The 19,411-nt window shown below is 34.1% G+C and overlaps 1 non-coding gene across 1 annotated transcript; it reads right to left on the bottom strand.

The window, feature by feature from the left end:
- Window positions 1–965: 965 nt before the first annotated feature.
- LOC139895235 (small nucleolar RNA R71) lies at window positions 966–1,072 on the bottom strand. The gene has a single exon (XR_011775696.1). It is a non-coding gene; the product is annotated as a small nucleolar RNA R71 (small nucleolar RNA).
- Between the last annotated feature and the right edge of the window lie 18,339 nt (window positions 1,073–19,411).

Below are 19,411 nucleotides of genomic sequence, written 5' to 3'. Positions count from 1 at the left end.
TAAAATTTCCTATTTCTTCTCTAAATTTCTTTAAATTTCAACGAAAAATTATTTTAAGCGGTTAAATTGATAGACATCCTAAATTTTCTGGTTCGTAGTAATAGTTGGATTTGTTAGTGGCGAGTTGTGGGCTTCCGATTTAAAGGGTCCTGGCTACCTGCTGCATCTATTGGCTATTCGAAACGTGGGCAAAATCAGAAAAGTCTATTAATTTGATAACTTATATAATTTTTAATTTTTATATCTAATAGGATATTCAGTGAATGCACCGAGCAAAACGTTCACCTCCTTTTGTACGTTCACCACCTGTAACTCGATCAAGACATCTAGCAAATATTGTCGCCGTTGATTTTTCTTTAGAATCGTCATCCAGTCGACCAAGTACTCCAATTCAAATTTCCGATAATTCATTTTTTGAACCCGACCTCACAATTGAGAATCCGGAGGATATTCAGGGACAATTCAGAGATCCTGAACCACTAATCTTTCCTCCGGAACCACCAATCATTCAAATAGAGATTGTTAAGGAACCTACCATTAAATCGGAATCCTCTAGTGATTCAGATTCAACAAATTCAATCATGAAAAATCTGGAACCTCTAAGTATGGAAGACCGAATGAGAGCTAAATGCACTGGCCAAGGTCACGCAATTACTCAACCAGACATTAATGCGCCAGATTATGAAATCAAAGGACAAATTCTACACATGGTAACTAATCAATGCCAATTTAGTGGTGCGCCGAAGGAAGATCCAAACGAACATCTTCGTACTTTTAATAGGATCTGTACTTTATTTAAAATAAGAGAAGTTGAGGATGAACAGATATATCTCATGTTATTTCCCTGGACTTTAAAGGGAGAAGCCAAAGATTGGTTAGAATCATTACCTGAAGGGGCGATTGACACATGGGATGTCTTAGTTGAAAATTTTCTTAAACAATTCTTTCCGGCATCTAAAGCCGTGAGACTTCAAGGAGAAATTGTTACGTTCACACAAAAGCCAAATGAAACTTTATATGAAGCATGGACCAGATTTGGAAAGTTATTGAGAGGATGTCCGCAACATGGTTTAGACACTTGTCAAATAGTACAAATATTCTACCAAGGATGCGGCATCACTACAAGGAAAGACATAGATATAGCAGCTGGTGGTTCCATTATGAAGAAAACCGCAACTGACGCTTACAAAATTATTGATAACACTGCTTCCCACTCACATGAGTGGCATCAAGAAAAAGATATCGTTAGATCATCTAAAGCAGCTAGAGCCGATTCTAGCCATGACTTTGATTCCATTTCCGCAAAGATAGATGCTGTCGAGAGACGAATGGAAAAGATGACTAAAGATATTCATTCAATACGAATTAGTTGTGAGCAGTGTGGAGGACCACATTTGACAAAAGATTGTCTCAGTATTGAACTAACAATGGAACAAAGAGAGAATGTTTCATACATAAACCAAAGGCCTGGAAATAATTATCAGAATAATTATCAATCGCCAAGACCGATCTACAATCAAAACCAGAATTATAACCGAAATGTTCCATACAACAACCAACAAGGTCCTAGCAATCAACAAGTATCCAATAATACTTACATATCAGCAAAGACCTATTTTTCAAAACAAACCACCACAAACCGATGATAAAAAGCCAAATTTAGAAGAGATGATGTCGAAGCTAGTTGAATCTCAAACGCAGTTTTTCACATCTCAGAAACAAACCAATGAACAAAATGCTCAAGCATTTAGAAATCAACAAGCTTCTATTCAAAATCTGGAACAAGAAGTAAGCAACCTAGCAAGGTTAATAGGTGAAAGGAAACTGGGAAGCCTACCTAGTGATACAAATGCTAACCCCAGGAATGAAACAGCTAAAGCCATTACCACAAGAAGTGGTATTACACTTAAACCACCTGAAATACCTGTAATTTCTGATGAAGCTATTCCTACTCCACAAGAACCACAATCTGAGCAAGATAAGGAAACAGAACCGGTAGTTGAAAAGGTTAATGAAGATAACACAGTTAAGGCAAAACCTTATGTTAAACCATACCAACCACCACTTCCTTACCCAAGTAAAATGAGAAAAGAGAGACTTGAAGCCGAGCAATCCAAATTTTTGGATATGTTTAAACAAATAAATATAAATCTTCCTTTCATTGATGTAATTTTAGGAATGCCTAGATATGCTAAATTCTTGAAAGATCTAATCACACATAGAAAGAAAATGGAAGAACTCTCGGCTGTTACTATGAATGCTAATTGTTCTGCCGTGCTGTTGAATAAGATACCAGAAAAATTATCTGATACAGGAAGTTTCACAATTCCATGTTTTCTGGGTAGTCTTAGTTCAATAGAAGCATTGGCAGACTTAGGTGCTAGTATAAATTTAATGCCGTATTCACTATACACTAAACTAGACCTTGGAAAATTGAAACCAACACGAATAAGCATACAACTAGCTGATCGATCAGTAAAATATCCTAGAGGGATAATGGAAAACATGCTAGTTAAAGTTGGTACTTTAGTATTTCCAGTAGATTTTGTTATTCTGGACATGGAAGAAGATTCTCGAGTTCCTCTCATATTAGGAAGACCATTCTTAAACACGGTTAAAGCAATAATAGACGTGTTCGGTAAGAAACTGACCCTAAGTATAGAGGACGAGAGTGTTACCTTTTCTGTTGATAGAGCAATGCAACAACCGCAATCTGCAGATGATACATGTTATTATATTCAAACTATAGATTCACATGCAGAATTGTTAGAAGAATTTTCAGAATTACAAGGAACAGGAGAATGTTCTTTAGGAGAAGGTACTGAACCAATTGATGAAGCTGAAATGTTAGCTACACTTATGGCTAATGGATATGAACCAACAATAGAAGAAATTCAAATGCTAAAAGAAGAAGACAGATATCGATATAAATCATCGATAGAAGAACCGCCTACATTAGAATTAAAGTCACTTCCAAACCATTTGGAATATGCTTATTTACATGGTGAATCTGAATTACATGTAACAATATCGTCTTCTCTTACTGAAAATGAAAAATCTCAACTCATTTCTGTGTTAAAAGCTCATAAACCAGCTATTGCATGGAAGAGTCATGATATTAAAGGAATAAGTCCTTCGTATTGCACACATAAAATCCTTATGGAAGAAGGTCATAAAACGTATATGCAACGCCACCGAAGACTAAATCCTAATATTCAAGATGTTGTTAAAAAGAAATTATTAAACTGCTAGATGCGGGTTTAATTTATCCAATCTCTGATAGTCCATGGGTAAGCCCAGTTCAATGTGTGCCTAAGAAGGGTGGCATGACTGTCATCATAAATGAGAAAAATGAGCTTATTCCTACTAGGACTGTAACAAGATGGCGTGTTTATATTGATTATAGAAAATTAAATGACGCCACCAGAAAGGATCACTTTCCCTTACCTTTCATTGATCAAATGTTGGAAAGATTAGCCGAAAATAGTTACTATTGTTTTCTTGATGGTTTTTCCGAATACTTTCAAATTCCAATAGCACCCGAGGACCAAGAGAAAACTACGTTCACGTGCCCTTATGGTACTTTTGCTTACAAATGCATGCCATTTGGACTTTGAAACGCCCCTGCAACCTTTCAAAGGTGCATGATGGCGATTTTTCACGACATGATAGAAGAATGCATGGAAGTTTTCATGGATGAATTTTCAGTCTTCGGTGATACATTTGAAGCATGTCTAGTTAATCTTGAACGAATGTTTATTAGATGCGAGCAATCAAATCTAGTACTTAATTGGGAGAAATGCCATTTCATGGTTAAAGAAGGCATCGTTCTTGGTCATAAAATTTCAAAGGAAGGAATTGAAGTGGATAGAGCTAAAGTAGATGTAATTGCTAAACTTCCACATCCCACTAATGTTAGAGGAGTTAGGAGTTTTCTAGGGCATGCCGATTTTTACCGACGTTTCATAAACGATTTTTCTAAAATTGCCACTCCTATGAATAAACTCCTAGAAAAGGATGCTCCATTCATATTTTTAGATGAATGCATCAAATCTTTTAATATTCTTAAAGAAAAACTCACTAATGCGCCGATCATGATAACTCCAAATTGGAATCTACCATTTGAACTAATGTGCGATGCAAGTGATTTTGCAATGGAAGCTGTTTTAGGACAAAGGATTGAAAAACGATTTCAACCTATATATTATGCTAGTAAGACGTTACAAGGAGCACAAACAAATTATACAACTACTGAAAAAGAACTCCTTGCTATTGTATTTGCTTTTGACAAATTTCGTTCATATCTCGTTCTAGCTAAAACGGTGGTCTATACCGACCATTCTGCTCTTAGATACCTATTTTCGAAACAAGATGCCAAACTACGATTAATCCGTTGGATCTTACTCTTACAAGAGTTCGATAATGAAATCCGAGATAAAAAGGGAGCAGAAAATCTCGCCGCTGATCATTTTTCTCGTCTTGAAAATTCCGAATTAGAAGTTCTAAATGAATCGGCCATACAAGATAACTTTCCTGATGAATATCTATTGAAGATAGATTATAGTGAAATTCCATGGTTTGCAGACTATACAAACTACTTAGTATGTGGATTCCTTGAAAAAGGATTATCATACCAAAAACGAAAGAAATTCTTTAATGATATAAAACACTATTTCTGGGAAGATCCACATCTGTTTAAAAGTTGTTCCGGTGGAATAATACGCCGATGTGTATTCGGAGAAGAAGCTAGTCAAATATTAAACCATTGTCACACAGGACCAACAGGAGGGCATTATGGGCCTCAGCTCACAGCAAGAAAAGTTTACGACGCTGGATTCTATTGGCCTACAATTTTCAAAGACGCACACCTTCTTTGCAAATCCTGTGATGCTTGCCAAAGGGCCGGAAAAATAAGTCAACGAGATGAAATGCCACAAAATGTCATTCAAGTATGTGAAGTATTTGACATTTGGGGTATTGACTTTATGGGTCCATTTCCAAAATCTCATAATAATCTCTACATTCTCGTTGCCATTGATTATGTATCTAAATGGGCGGAAGCACAAGCTCTCCCAACTAACGATGCACGAGTTGTAGTCAATTTTTTAAAACGTCTTTTTGCAAGGTTTAGAACACCGAAAGCTTTAATAAGTGATCGGGGAACTCATTTTTGTAATAATCAACTTGAGAAAGTTCTCAAAAGATATGGAGTAACTCATAAAATCTCAACCGCTTATCATCCACAAACAAGTGGACAAGTTGAAAATACCAACCGAGCTTTAAAACGTATTCTAGAGAAAACCGTAGGATCAAATTCGAAGGAATGGTCCATGAAATTGGAGGATGCACTCTGGGCTTTTAGAACAGCCTACAAAACTCCAATTGGAACCACACCTTTTAAACTTGTTTATGGAAAAGCATGTCATCTTCCAGTAGAAATTGAACATAAAGCATTTTGGACTTTGAAGACATGTAATCTTGATTTACAAGAAGCCGGACGTCTACGGTTAAGTCAATTAAATGAATTAGAAGAATTAAGACATGAAGCATATGAAAATTCGTTAATCTATAAGGAAAGAACGAAGAAATGGCATGATAAAATAATCAGAAGTTCAAAAGAATTTAAAGAAGGAGACAGAGTTCTTCTTTTCAATTCACGATTCAAGCTATTTCCTGGAAAATTGAAATCAAGATGCTCTGGACCATTCATAGTCAAAAGAGTTTTCCCATACGGAACAGTAGAGTTAATAAATTCAAATGGGATTGAATTTAAAGTTAATGGTCACAGAGTTAAACATTACATAGATAGTCCGATGGAAGTTGACAACGAAGTTAATCACAATTTCAACACCACAGCTAACTAAGAGTGGGGAGAATCAAGTCTTTTTAGGGTAATATATATTTCTTTTAGAGTTAGATATTTTGTTTTCGTGTAGTTCTCTAGAATGGAATCCGTATGGTCTTTCCCTAGCAGACCCTAAAGAACTAGTCTTCTCCCCACATTCTGAATTTTTATTTTTTTAGGTTTTACGAGATGAAGAATTCCTTTGAACTAAACCATGGTCTAATGCTACACGCTTTGATCACTAAACGTAATAATGACACCCTTCCAAGTGAATTGGTATCATTAATCAGAGGCAAATTGGACGGAGTAAGAAAATAATCCAGGAACGAAAATAATAAGTTACATTTTGGTAAAGGAAAATCAAAATCCGCGGCGAAAAGAAGAGCACGACACCTTGAAAGATGTCATAAATGCGAAAAATGGTCACACGAAGGAAAATGCTCGATGAATCAGACATATTCCAATACCGAGTTCGTTACTTTATGCAGAGAAGGACCGTTCATATGTTTCGAAGAAAAATCGTTGAATGCTCGAGGTTGTGCCTATGTAGCTATGGAAAACCAATTAGTCCGACTATCTTATGAGTGGGCTAAAGCAGGTCACTGAGAATTCTATCTCACATGTAAGTATGTACAATTTTTGTTTTTATTTTATTGCTTTTAATAATAAACGCTAAATCGTTCGCTATAAAGTATTAAATTGATACTCAATAAAATTAGGTTTTGCGACCGAAATTATTGATATCATACAAAAATTTATTACATCACTGCGAAATTTACCGTTTATTCTTAAGGTATAAATATCTTTAATCAATCAACCCAAAATATTTCAAAAATTCGTCAGGAGTAGAACTAGGTAATATAGCCGAAATTACTTTACCGAAAAGAGGGACGTATATTTTTGATAATATTTGATTGATTAAAGTGGGATAAAAGACCAAAAAGATTTTTAATTTTTATTTTTACTTTGTTTCTAAAATTAATATTAATATTAAATTATTATTGTAAACTTTTAAAATCAATATATTTAAGTTTGTAAATATTTGAAAATTTTATATTTTTAATATAAGTTTGTATGTATAAAAACAAAATTATAATATAAATTTGGTGTGAATTTTTAAAATTGTAATAATATGAATTTTTAATTTTATGCATTTTAAATTTAAGTTTGGTGTGAATTTAAAAACAAAAATTTACTTTATTTCACTAAGATAAAAATATGATTTTTAAAAAATTAGTCGTGAGTTGAAAACTAGGTCATTGAACCGAAATTGCTCTACTCAAGGGAGGGGCGAGAATTTTTATTATCATTATTTTCAATCTTATTGAATTAAAGTAAGCCAAAAACATTAAAAATCCCAAAAATCTTTGCTTTTAAAACAACGCTTTGAAATGACAAATTTTAAAATTTTATCGAGGGACGGACTAGGACATCGTTCCGAAACGCCCTCATCCTAAAAAGAAATAAAATTTTAATTTTTAATTAATTATATGTTTTATTAGTATAAGGTTTTTATAAAAAAAAAAAAAAAAAAAAAAAAAAAAAAAAAACCAAAAAACCACTGTACCCGAACCCCAAGCGATCGCATGGGATTTGGCCTTCATAGCCATGTGATCGCATGGAGCTGGATTTCAGGCCAGGAACAAAAACCCATCGAGCTGTTCTCATTCACTCCACAAAACACACACACACGAACATACACACATATACACTCCTAAAATCGCCATTTTTTAACCAAATTCAACCAAATTTCTCGCTATAATCCGCTCTAAACATGAATTTGATAAGAAGTTTATCATGAAGGGTAACAATTTCAACCCTAAACCTCTTCAAATTTGATTTTTAGTGTTCTTGAGCTATATTTTACCTAATTTAATTTTGTTAATTTCTAGTGTAATTAGAGCTAAATTGTTAGTATATTATGCATGTATAACCTAGATTGATGCTATTTAACATGATTTGAAGCCAAAAACTTCATAAATTTTAGGAATCTAGGGTTTGTGTTCTTGAGCAATTTGGGGCTTTTTGATATAAACAGGTTATGACCGATTTTTGTCATGAATTATTGCTAAATTAAGTAATATAACATGTTTAGGTAGCTAAATGATCCAAACTTTGATCCTAAACATAATTTTTGAGAATTAAAATGGACTTTTTAGGTATAAAATTCATGAACTTGATTAAATTGATGTAAATGTCATTTGAAACTTGTTTAATTGCTAGTAATGGTTGTTTTAACATGATATTTGAATTGAATGCTTATGAACTTTGTAAACATTTTCATATATTCTTATTTGAAAAAGTGTAGAATTGTAAAAATTGTGAAAATACGTATAAGTTTAATTTTGATTTAACATGTTATTGTAATTGTGTTAATTTGTTATTTTGCTAACACTAATGCATATTTGGATGCACAAATTTTGTGTTTAATGTGTTTTGCAGAGATTTACTAATACTGAAACTGGAGGTGCATCATCATCATCTAGACAACCTGCTCCAGAGCCTGAACCTGAAATGCAATATGAACCCGAACAAGAACCACAACAGGAACACCAACATCAGCCTGATCAACACGTACCTTATTATGATCCGCTACAATTTGTTGATGCCTTCATAGTATTTTCGATGCATCCACCAGTAGAATACCCAACGATTCCTGAACACACGTTGCATCCTAATCCGAGATTCGATAGAAGCTGGAGAGATTACCCGACATATCAAAGTAATAAATTCAAACTGATACCGAAAAATGTAGAAGTGCCAAGGGTAATCGATTGGGAGCCTTTGGAAAGGGTCCAACTTGCTAACTCAGTTAGACAGCATTTGATCCAAAGGTATGGCAGCTCTTCTTTTCATGATTGGGAACATTTATTCACCATTCGTAGACCTGTATATAAGGAATGGTGCATTTAGCTTATGAGTACTATAGCATTAAATGCAGATGTAGATAGATTAGATGATAGAAGTTTTCTTAGATTTATACTTGGCCGTATGATGTACAGGATGTCCATGCTGGACATGGCCAGGGCTTTACAGATATATACGCCCGGTGAATTGCTACTACGCGATTGTATGAATTTGATTTATCGTGGTGAAAGGGTAGATAGGAATTTTGACGCGAACGCCGTCTGGAGGCGTATGTCAGATTATAATGTTTTTACGCTGGGAGGAAAACACTCCTACTTACATATTAACAAAGCCGAGCTTCGTATAATTCATAGATTTTTGGCTAACTCGATTACACAGAGAGGTCACAACAAGGAGAAAATGACCTTACATGATTTATTTTACCTAAAGTGTATTCGAGACCCAAGAGGCTTTGTTAATATCCCTTACTGTGTTGGTTTTTATTTGTCTAAAATGGTAGAAGGAATACAGGAAGGGGGAATAATAGGAGGAGGTATTTTTGTTACTCTCATTGGAGAGTATTTAGGTGTAGATAGGGATCAAGGAGGTCCACTTTTGGAATGTAGGGAACAGGTTGAGCCTTTAGGATTGAAGGTCTATCAGGGTGCTAAGGTATTAAAGAGCAGACACAACCAGGCAGTACCCTATGAAGGTCGCCATCCACAGGTAGAGAGAGGTTCAGATGAGGAAATGGAGGAAGCGGATGACATTAAGGATGTCATTAGGGAGGCTATGACTGACGTCAACCAGCATGTAGATGAGGTAGATATGACAAACGGGGAGAGATTTAGCCGGATGGAGCAGTGGCAAGTCCGGAATGATTACGAGCATTCCAGGCAACGACAGCATGATAGATGGGACTATCATCAGTGTCAGATTATGAGCCGGCTATCACCTCAGGATCACTACGTCCCGACCTGACCCGCTTACTATCCTCCACACCAGCCCGAGATGAGACCACCATATACTCTCTACGACCCTAACCAGGCCTACCAGTACACCTATCACCAACCATGGAACCCGGACGACGACATGAACTGGAACCCCTATCCAGATTGATATCGTTCCTGTTGGTGATTTCTATGATTTTTATCTTTTTATTATTTCTATTTATTTATGTTTAAACACATTATATTTTGATACTTTTATGTAAGTTTAATATTTCTATTATGTTGCACTAATATTTCATATTTGATTTGAAAGTGGGATTTTAAGTTCCATTTCAAATTACCATGCATGTTATTATTTGTATGTATGTATATTGTCAATTGTACACAACAGGGTAAAACAGCGCATTTTTAAAGACTGACATTAAGTTCAGCAAAAGCTAGTACTTTTGACGAAAAAACAAATGTGATGTAACAACAAGAAGGAATGAACAAATGATGTGCACCATTTATCATTCAGCAAACAAACGCCAATATGTTTGGAAACTTTGGTAAAATTTAATCATTTTTCTACGCTAATCACCCTCAATAATATAAATTGTTACTGATTTCTTGCAAATGAGGGCATTGCAAGATCTTAAGTGTGGGAAGGGGTTAAATTCTTTTGGATTTTTAAAATTTTTTGACTTATACACTTGGTTACCATTAAAAATACTAGTAATGCAGTAGTTGTATTAGAATCTAGTGCTCTCTGATAATAAAGAACAGCCCTAGTCTTATATACTGACTACCCAATTCTAGTAAAAATTTTCAAAATTTTCAATTAAATGAATTCAAAATCATGTTTATACATATTTATGAACGATAAAACTAGGTGTTAACACCGAAATTATTGTTACCTCGGAAAGGACATAAATTGAGAAACAACCCAAAATGTTAGAATTCATTTAAAATGGAATAGAGGACAATAAAAAGGTAAAGAAAGGAAAATAAAAGCCAAGTGTGGGAAAAATTTACCAATTTATTTAAAACATATATCACATATTTTTGTAACAAATAATTGAAGATACTTTTGCTTTGGACTAAACTAATCTATTTTACCCAGAAAACTGTAATATATTTGAAAGAAAGATGGATCTACATGATGAATCAATTCCATCATTAAAAGGAAGTAAAGTCTTCCGAAAAAGAAACGCGCTTCTTGATTTAGGTCATGAAGTTGTCGTCCAGACCAGTTGTAGAGTCTACGAAAAACCTTGAAAGGTTTTCTCGAAAATCAGCTGGAAATCCACGGACCTCAGCATCAAACAGGGTCGCCAAGTGGTCAAACTTATCCTAACCATGAGAGGATCTGTCTCGTAAAATGGGGAGGGCGCCGTGCAAATTAGCTTGATAAGACTAATGAATCAGACCCCCAGAAAGGATAATTTCCTTAAAGATCAAAAATCAGCTTTTAAGACTGATATTACTCAATCCTTGAGATTGACTTTTAAAGATTGAGAATTACAAACTCATGGAATTCGATGATATCTAAACTCGAGCTTGAACGAGAAAATATTTTGATCAAAATTACAAACCGATTTGTTTTCTGAAAACCCTATTTTCAATGCGTTCATTACCATTGAACGTAAAATCCTAGGAATTCACCTGGAATTCATTAGGTCACCTGAACTAAATCGGGTGTCAACCGTAAGAACGGTGGTTGCATAGCATGGTCGAAGACAGGACCTTGTGCCAGACCGAAAAACTATAGGGTGAGCTTTACTATTGCTCCTACAAAGGATAGTAATTGCATCCGACACGTTATAGACCATAATTAAAAGCATGTCAGGGGACATTACCTTAACAGTTGCTTGTTCAACGCTTTCCTTTACAACCGGACGGTAGTTTATCGAAAGGTAATATATGGAGCAAGTATACTGGACGTGTTGCTTTCCCAATACAAGGTTAGCAAGTGGGTGACACAAAACCATAAGTTTTGAGCTAAAATTTTCAAATCTGAAACCCACCAAACCCACAAAAACATTTTGCAACACCGGTGAAGGGTTATTCCGGAAAACTTATCTAGGGTAAAAGCTAGATTGAATTTTCAAAAGATCAAATGTTTTCATAAAGATCCAATTTCCTTAAGGATCTAAATTTTTATAGTCATATGGGACTGTAAACCACATCGTTAATACCATTGTTCATACAGCCGTATAGAAATCACTGATGTATAAAGTGTGAAGAATAAAGAAGTGATTCTAGTATTTTTATTTCAAGACTATATTGCTTGAGGACAAGCAACGCTCAAGTGTGGGAATATTTGATAATGCTAAAAACAAACATATATTTCATAGCATTATCCCTCAAGAAAGACAAGCTTTTAGTTGCAATTGTTCTATTTACAGGTGATATTCGTTTAAATAATAAAAGGTGAAGACAAAAGACATATTCGACGAATTGAAGACGCAAACGACCAAAAAGCTCAAAAGTACAAAGTACAATCAAAGTGGTTCAAATTATTGTTGAGAAACGTCTCGAAATTACAAGAGTACTGTAAGACCCAAATATTTATTGTACATAATGTATTTATGGTGTACGATGCGTGTATGAAGTGTACGTGTTGCTTGCACGAACGTCGAAGGAAACTGGACATTGTCCGAAGTGACAAGGTGTATACGTATCTTTTCAACCGCAAATAAATTTGAGTTGATGTTTCAAAGCCTTACCATTGGATAGAATATCTTATTACGTTTCCAACGATATTTGATTCATCGAAAACGGAGCTACGGTCAAAAAGTTATGGCCAAAACAAGTTTCTGAAATCTGACCTGCATGTTGGAGCGGCGCCCCACCAATTGGCGCGGCGCGCCGAAAGTGTCTGATGCGTTTTTTTAGCATTTTTAAGTGCTTAAATGAGGGGTACTTTGGTCTTTTCACTTGGGGTCGATTTGGGGTCATCAAAACTGATCCAAAACCTTATCCTAACTCATTTCTCCTTCACCCACACACTTCAAACCCTTGAGAGAGAAAAAGTTCTAGTGGGATAAAGCTCCAATTGAAGAGGAAGAAGAAGAATTCGGGTCAAGGCATAGGAAGCAAAGTTGTTCACCTCGTTCACGGCTACGAGTAGATAGTAGTGGTAAGTCTTAACTCCGAAATTCGTTTTCAAGTTTATGTTCATAATTAGGGCTTTTGATTGTATGTTCTTGAACAAAACCCACTAGTTGTTAAATGGAAGATTTAAACTAGTAATTGATAAGGAAGACCATTTTGGTGGGTTTAGGGTTGGATGATGAAATTGGTTAGTTCCTGAGCATGTTCAAGTGTTTAAATCACTAGCTAACTTAGGTTATAAGTGATTAGAAGTGTAAGTTCACAAATTTGGTGTTTTGACTAGTTTTTAGGTCAAAATGGGTTTTGTGTAAATGTTAATCTAAAATGCGTTTAAAGCCTAAAAGAGGTGTATTTAGGTATTTCGGGAACGTGGGAAGTGGTCTCGTTAGTTTTGGATTTTCGAGTATCGTTTTATGCATAAAATGGTGTAAAACACACTTAGGGACCAAATGGGCGGGTCGTGTGTTTAAACGAGTGATCGATTGACCAAGCCATGTTTAAATGATGTTGTTGAGGCATAATCACAAGTCATTTGTGATTATGAAGATTTTCGAGCGAAAAATGGTCATTGGTCAAAGTTGGTCAAGTAGGATGTTCTTGAACAACATAAGTGTTGTTTAGGTCGAATAACCAGAGTAGCTTATTTGCATTTATACTTTGCGTAGGTGATTTGCGTGAAGTCGGTGGAGGAAGTTAAGATCGCGGAATACGTTCTTCAAGTATTCGAGGTGAGTGGAATAATTATATGCGTATGTATATAATGTATCTATTTGTTGTAGCGTGAAACGTGTAGTGTCGAGGTGCTAAGACACCATGTTTCACGTGAAGAGTGTAGCATCGAGGTGTTAAGATGCCACTCGGGTGTAGCATCGAGGTGTTAAGATGCCACCTAGGAGTGTAGTATCGAGGTGTTAAGACACCACTCCGTAAAATAATGAGTGATGCATCGAGGTGTTAAGATGCCACTCGGGGTGATGTGCCGAGGTGTTAAGGTGCCACCCTAGGGGTTAGTGGTGCGAGGTGTTAAGTGCCCTAACGGATGTTACGAACACCGATGGCGTTTTCGCGAGCGCCGTTCCCTTGTACTATTGGTTAACCATGGTTATTTGTGTTGTAAGCGTATTATATTATTCGAGTTATATTCATATGTGGTTGTTATGCTAGCTTGTGGTATTGGAGATTTATAGCTTGTTATTGTGACGATAAGCTAAATGTGTATGCTAGCGTGTTTGCGGTTTGGTGTGTAAGTGTATGCAAGTTGGTATAATTATATATGTTTTCATATAATTATTGCATTCACTAAGCTTTGCTTACCCTCTCATTGTTTACCATTTTATAGGTTCGGTTTTGGACAAGGGTAAGGGCATCGTTTTGGACTAGAGATCCCGCTTGATGCTAAGGGACGCTTTTGGCTTTAGTAGCTCTTGGAGTTTGACCGATAGTTGGGTAGTTTAATCCCAAACTCCATGCTCATTGTGTAGTTTGGAACTTAAACTTTTTGGTGGTCGAAACTCGTAAATTGTATTAAACTCGTAAAACGGCAGATGTGGGCCCCGCTTGTAAAACATTGATTTTATATTTGAAACAGGTTAGTTTTACATATTTGGATGTATGGTAAAAAGCGTTTCGTCTAAAAGTGTCGGGAACTAGTCAATCTTTCTCGCATTTTGAGACTTTCCGGACAGACCCGAATGGCGCGCCGCGCGGCCATCCTGGCGCGCCGCGCCAGTTCACTGTGCAGCAATTTTTTTTTTATTTTGTATTTTCACGTGGTTTGTTCGCGGGTTGGTTTGGGTTGTTACAAGTACAAGAAGCAAAACGCAAAGTACAAGATATTTAATTGTACGCAAGGACGTTCGAAAATCCGGAACCGGGACCAAAGTCAACTCTCAACGCTCGACGCGACGGACCTAAAATTATGAGTCAACTATGCACAAGAATATAATATAATATTTAAATAATTATATAAATTATTTATTTATTATATATATTTAAAAATAACGTCGACAAGCTAGAAAACAACCAAAGTTTAGCTGTCCCAGCTGGCCATGCGATCGCATGGCCAGGAAGAGGGATTTTCATGCGGACGCATGACCCAAAAATGAAATGTCCCGTTCTTATTGATTAAAAACGTTCCATATTAATTGATTTCGTTGCGAGGTTTTGACCTCTATATGAGACGTTTTTCAAAGACTGCATTCATTTTTAAAACAAACCATAACCTTTATTTCATAAATAAAGGTTTAAAAAGCTTTACGTAGATTATCAAATAATGATAATCTAAAATATCCTGTTTACACACGACCATTACATAATGGTTTACAATACAAATATGTTACATCGAAATCAGTTTCTTAAATGCAGTTTTTACACAATATCATACAAACATGGACTCCAAATCTTGTCCTTATTTTAGTATGCAACAGCGGAAGCTCTTTGTATTCACCTGAGAATAAACATGCTTTAAACGTCAACAAAAAATGTTGGTGAGTTATAGGTTTAACCTATATATATCAAATCGTAACAATAGACCACAAGATTTCAAATTTCAATACACATCCCATACATAGAGATAAAAATCATTCATATGGTGAACACCTGGTAACCGACATTAACAAGATGCATATATATAAGAATATCCCCATCATTCCGGGACACCCTTCGGATATGATATAAATTTCGAAGTACTAAAGCATCTGGTACTTTGGATGGGGTTTGTTAGGCCCAATAGATCTATCTTTAGGATTCGCGTCAATTAGGGTGTCTGTTCCCTAATTCTTAGATTACCAGACTTAATAAAAAGGGCATATTCGATTTCGATAATTCAACCATAGAATGTAGTTTCACGTACTTGTGTCTATTTTGTAAATCATTTATAAAACCTGCATGTATTCTCATCCCAAAAATATTAGATTTTAAAAGTGGGACTATAACTCACTTTCACAGATTTTTACTTCGTCGGGAAGTAAGACTTGGTCACTGGTTGATTCACGAACCTATAACAATATATACATATATATCAAAGTATGTTCAAAATATATTTACAACACTTTTAATATATTTTGATGTTTTAAGTTTATTAAGTCAGCTGTCCTCGTTAGTAACCTACAACTAGTTGTCCACAGTTAGATGTACAGAAATAAATTGATAAATATTATCTTGAATCAATTCACGACCCAGTGTATATGTATCTCAGTATTGATCACAACTCAAACTATATATATTTTGGAATCAACCTCAACCCTGTATAGCTAACTCCAACATTCACATATAGAGTGTCTATGGTTATTCCGAAATATATATAGATGTGTCGACATGATAGGTTAAAACATTGTATACGTGTCTATGGTATCTCAAGATTACATAATATACAATACAAGTTGATTAAGTTATGGTTGGAATAGATTTGTTACCAATTTTCACGTAGCTAAAATGAGAAAAATTATCTAATCTTGTTTTACCCATAACTTCTTCATTTTAAATCCGTTTTGAGTGAATCAAATTGCTATGGTTTCATATAGAACTCTATTTTATGAATATAAACATAAAAAGTATAGGTTTATAGTCGGAAAAATAAGTTACAAGTCGTTTTTGTAAAGGTAGTCATTTCAGTCGAAAGAACGACGTCTAGATGACCATTTTAGAAAACATACTTCCACTTTGAGTTTAACCATAATTTTTGGATATAGTTTCATGTTTATAATAAAAATCATTTTCCCAGAATAACAACTTTTAAATCAAAGTTTATCATAGTTTTTAATTAACTAACCCAAAACAGCCTGTGGTGTTACTACGACGGCGTAAATCCGGTTTTACGGTGTTTTTCATGTTTCCAGGTTTTAAATCATTAAGTTAGCATATCATATAAATATAGAACATGTGTTTAGTTGATTTTAAAAGTCAAGTTAGAAGGATTAACTTTTATTTGCGAACAAGTTTAGAATTAACTAAACTATGTTCTAGTGATTACAAGTTTAAACCTTCGAATAAAATAGCTTTATATGTATGAATCGAATGATGTTATGAACATCATTACTACCTCAAGTTCCTTGGATAAACCTACTGGAAATGAGAAAAATGGATCTAGCTTCAAAGGATCCTTGGATGGCTTGAAAGTTCTTGAAGCAGAATCATGACACGAAAACAATTTCAAGTAAGATTTCCACTCGAAATAAGATTGTTATAGTTATAGAAATTGAATTAAAGTTTGAATATGATTATTACCTTGTATTAGAAAGATAACCTACTGTAAGTAACAAAGGTTTCTTGATCTTGGATGATTACTTGGAATGGATTTAGAAAACTTGGAAGTAAACTTGCAATCTTGGAAGTATTCTTGATTTTATGAAACTAGAACTTTTGGAATTTATGAAGAACACTTAGAACTTGAAGATAGAACTTGAGAGAGATCAATTAGATGAAGAAAATTGAAGAATGAAAGTGTTTGTAGGTGTTTTTGCTCGTTGGTGTATGGATTAGATATAAAGGATATGTAATTTTGTTTTCTTGTAAATAAGTCATGAATGATTACTCATATTTTTGTAATTTTATGAGATATTTCATGCTAGTTGCCAAATGATGGTTCCCACATGTGTTAGGTGACTCACATGGGCTGCTAAGAGCTGATCATTGGAGTGTATATACCAATAGTACATACATCTAAAAGCTATGTATTGTACGAGTACGAATACGGGTGCATACGAGTAGAATTGTTGACGAAACTGAACGAGGATGTAATTGTAAGCATTTTTGTTAAGTAGAATTATTTTGATAAGTGTCTTGAAGTCTTTCAAAAGTGTATAAATACATATTAAAACACTACATGTATATACATTTTAACTGAGTCGTTAAGTCATCGTTAGTCGTTACATGTAAATGTTGTTTTGAAACCTTTAGGTTAACGATCTTGTTGAATGTTGTTAAACCATTATTTATTATAACAAATGAGATGTTAAATTGTTATATTATCATGATATTATGATATATAATATATCTTAGTATGATATATATACAGTTAAATGCCGTTACAACGATAATCGTTACATATATGTCTCGTTTCGAAATCATTAAGTTAGTAGTCTTATTTTTACATATGTATTTCATTGTTAATACACTTAATAATATATTTACTTATCATTTAACATAATTAACCAAGTGTATCAATATCTTAATATGATTCATATGTACCTAATAGGACGTTGTTATAACGATAATCTTTATATATATCGTTTTCGAGTTTCTTAAATTAATAGTCTCATTTTTATGTATATAACTCATTGTTAAAATACCTAATGAGATACATACTTATAATAAAATCATGTTAACTATATATATAACCATATATATGTCATCGTATAGTTTTTACAAGTTTTAACGTTCGTGAATCACCGGTCAACTTGGGTGGTCAATTGTCTATATGAAACCTATTTCAATTAATCAAGTCTTAACAAGTTTGATTGCTTAACATGTTGGAAACACTTAATCATGTAAATAAAAATTTCATTTAATATATATATAAACATGGAAAAGTTCGGGTCACTACAAAAAAGTCAGGCCACATGCCTATAAATTTCGCGGTTTTGAGCAAGTTTTACATATCTTTTTCTTCTTCTTACTCAAACGTATGTATATATATATATATATATATATATATATATATATATATATATATATATATATTATATTTTTATTTTAATTTTAATTTTAAATTCTAATAATAAAGGTATGTTAGCGAATGTTGTAAGGGTGTAAGTCAAAATTCTGTCCGTGCAACGCTACGCTATTATTAATCATTGTAAGTTATGTTCAACCTTTTTAAATTAATGTCTCGTAGCTAATTTATTATTATGCTTATTTAATGCCGAAGTAATCATGATGTTGGGCTAAATATTAAAATTGGGTAATTGGGCTTTGTACCATAATTGGGGTTTGGACAAAAGAATGACACTTGTGGAAATTAGACTATGGGCTATTAATGGGCTTTATATTAACTAAATGATACCTCGTTAATTTAATATATAGACTTATAATTTGACGTATTTATATATAACCACATACGCTTGACTGGGTACGGTGGGCGGGATATCTATAAATACCAATAATTGTTCATTTTACCGGATACGGAACTGGATTAATAGTTAATAGACTTGTTGAAATAGGGGTGGATTACATTCAAGGGTAATTGGTGTAATTGTTAACAAAGTAGTAAAACCTTGGACTACACGCAGTCGATAACCTGGTGTATTCATTAAACAAAGTATTAAGACCTTGTTACAATTCGAATCCCCAATTAGTTGGAATATTTGACTTCGGGAATAAGAATAATTTGACGAAGACTTTCGCACTTTATGATTATGACTGATGGACTATTATGGACAAATCCGTATGGACATATCGAATAATCCAGGACAAAGGGCAATTAACCCATGGTAATAAAACTAAAATCAACACGTCAAACATCATGATTATGAAGCTTAAATAAGCATAATTTATATATTTCATATTTAATTGCACTTTTAATTATCGCACTTTAATTTATTGTTATTTTAATTATCGTACTTTTTAATTATCGCAACTTTATATATTGTCATTTACTTTACGCACTTTTATTTATCGCAATTTCATTATTATCTTTTACTTTACGCTTTAAATTAAGTTATATTTTTTTATTTTT

This window comes from Rutidosis leptorrhynchoides, chromosome 2, assembly GCF_046630445.1.
Source record: "Rutidosis leptorrhynchoides isolate AG116_Rl617_1_P2 chromosome 2, CSIRO_AGI_Rlap_v1, whole genome shotgun sequence".
NCBI classification, from domain to species: Eukaryota; Viridiplantae; Streptophyta; class Magnoliopsida; order Asterales; family Asteraceae; genus Rutidosis; species Rutidosis leptorrhynchoides.
This window is presented reverse-complemented; position numbering and strand designations above follow the sequence as displayed.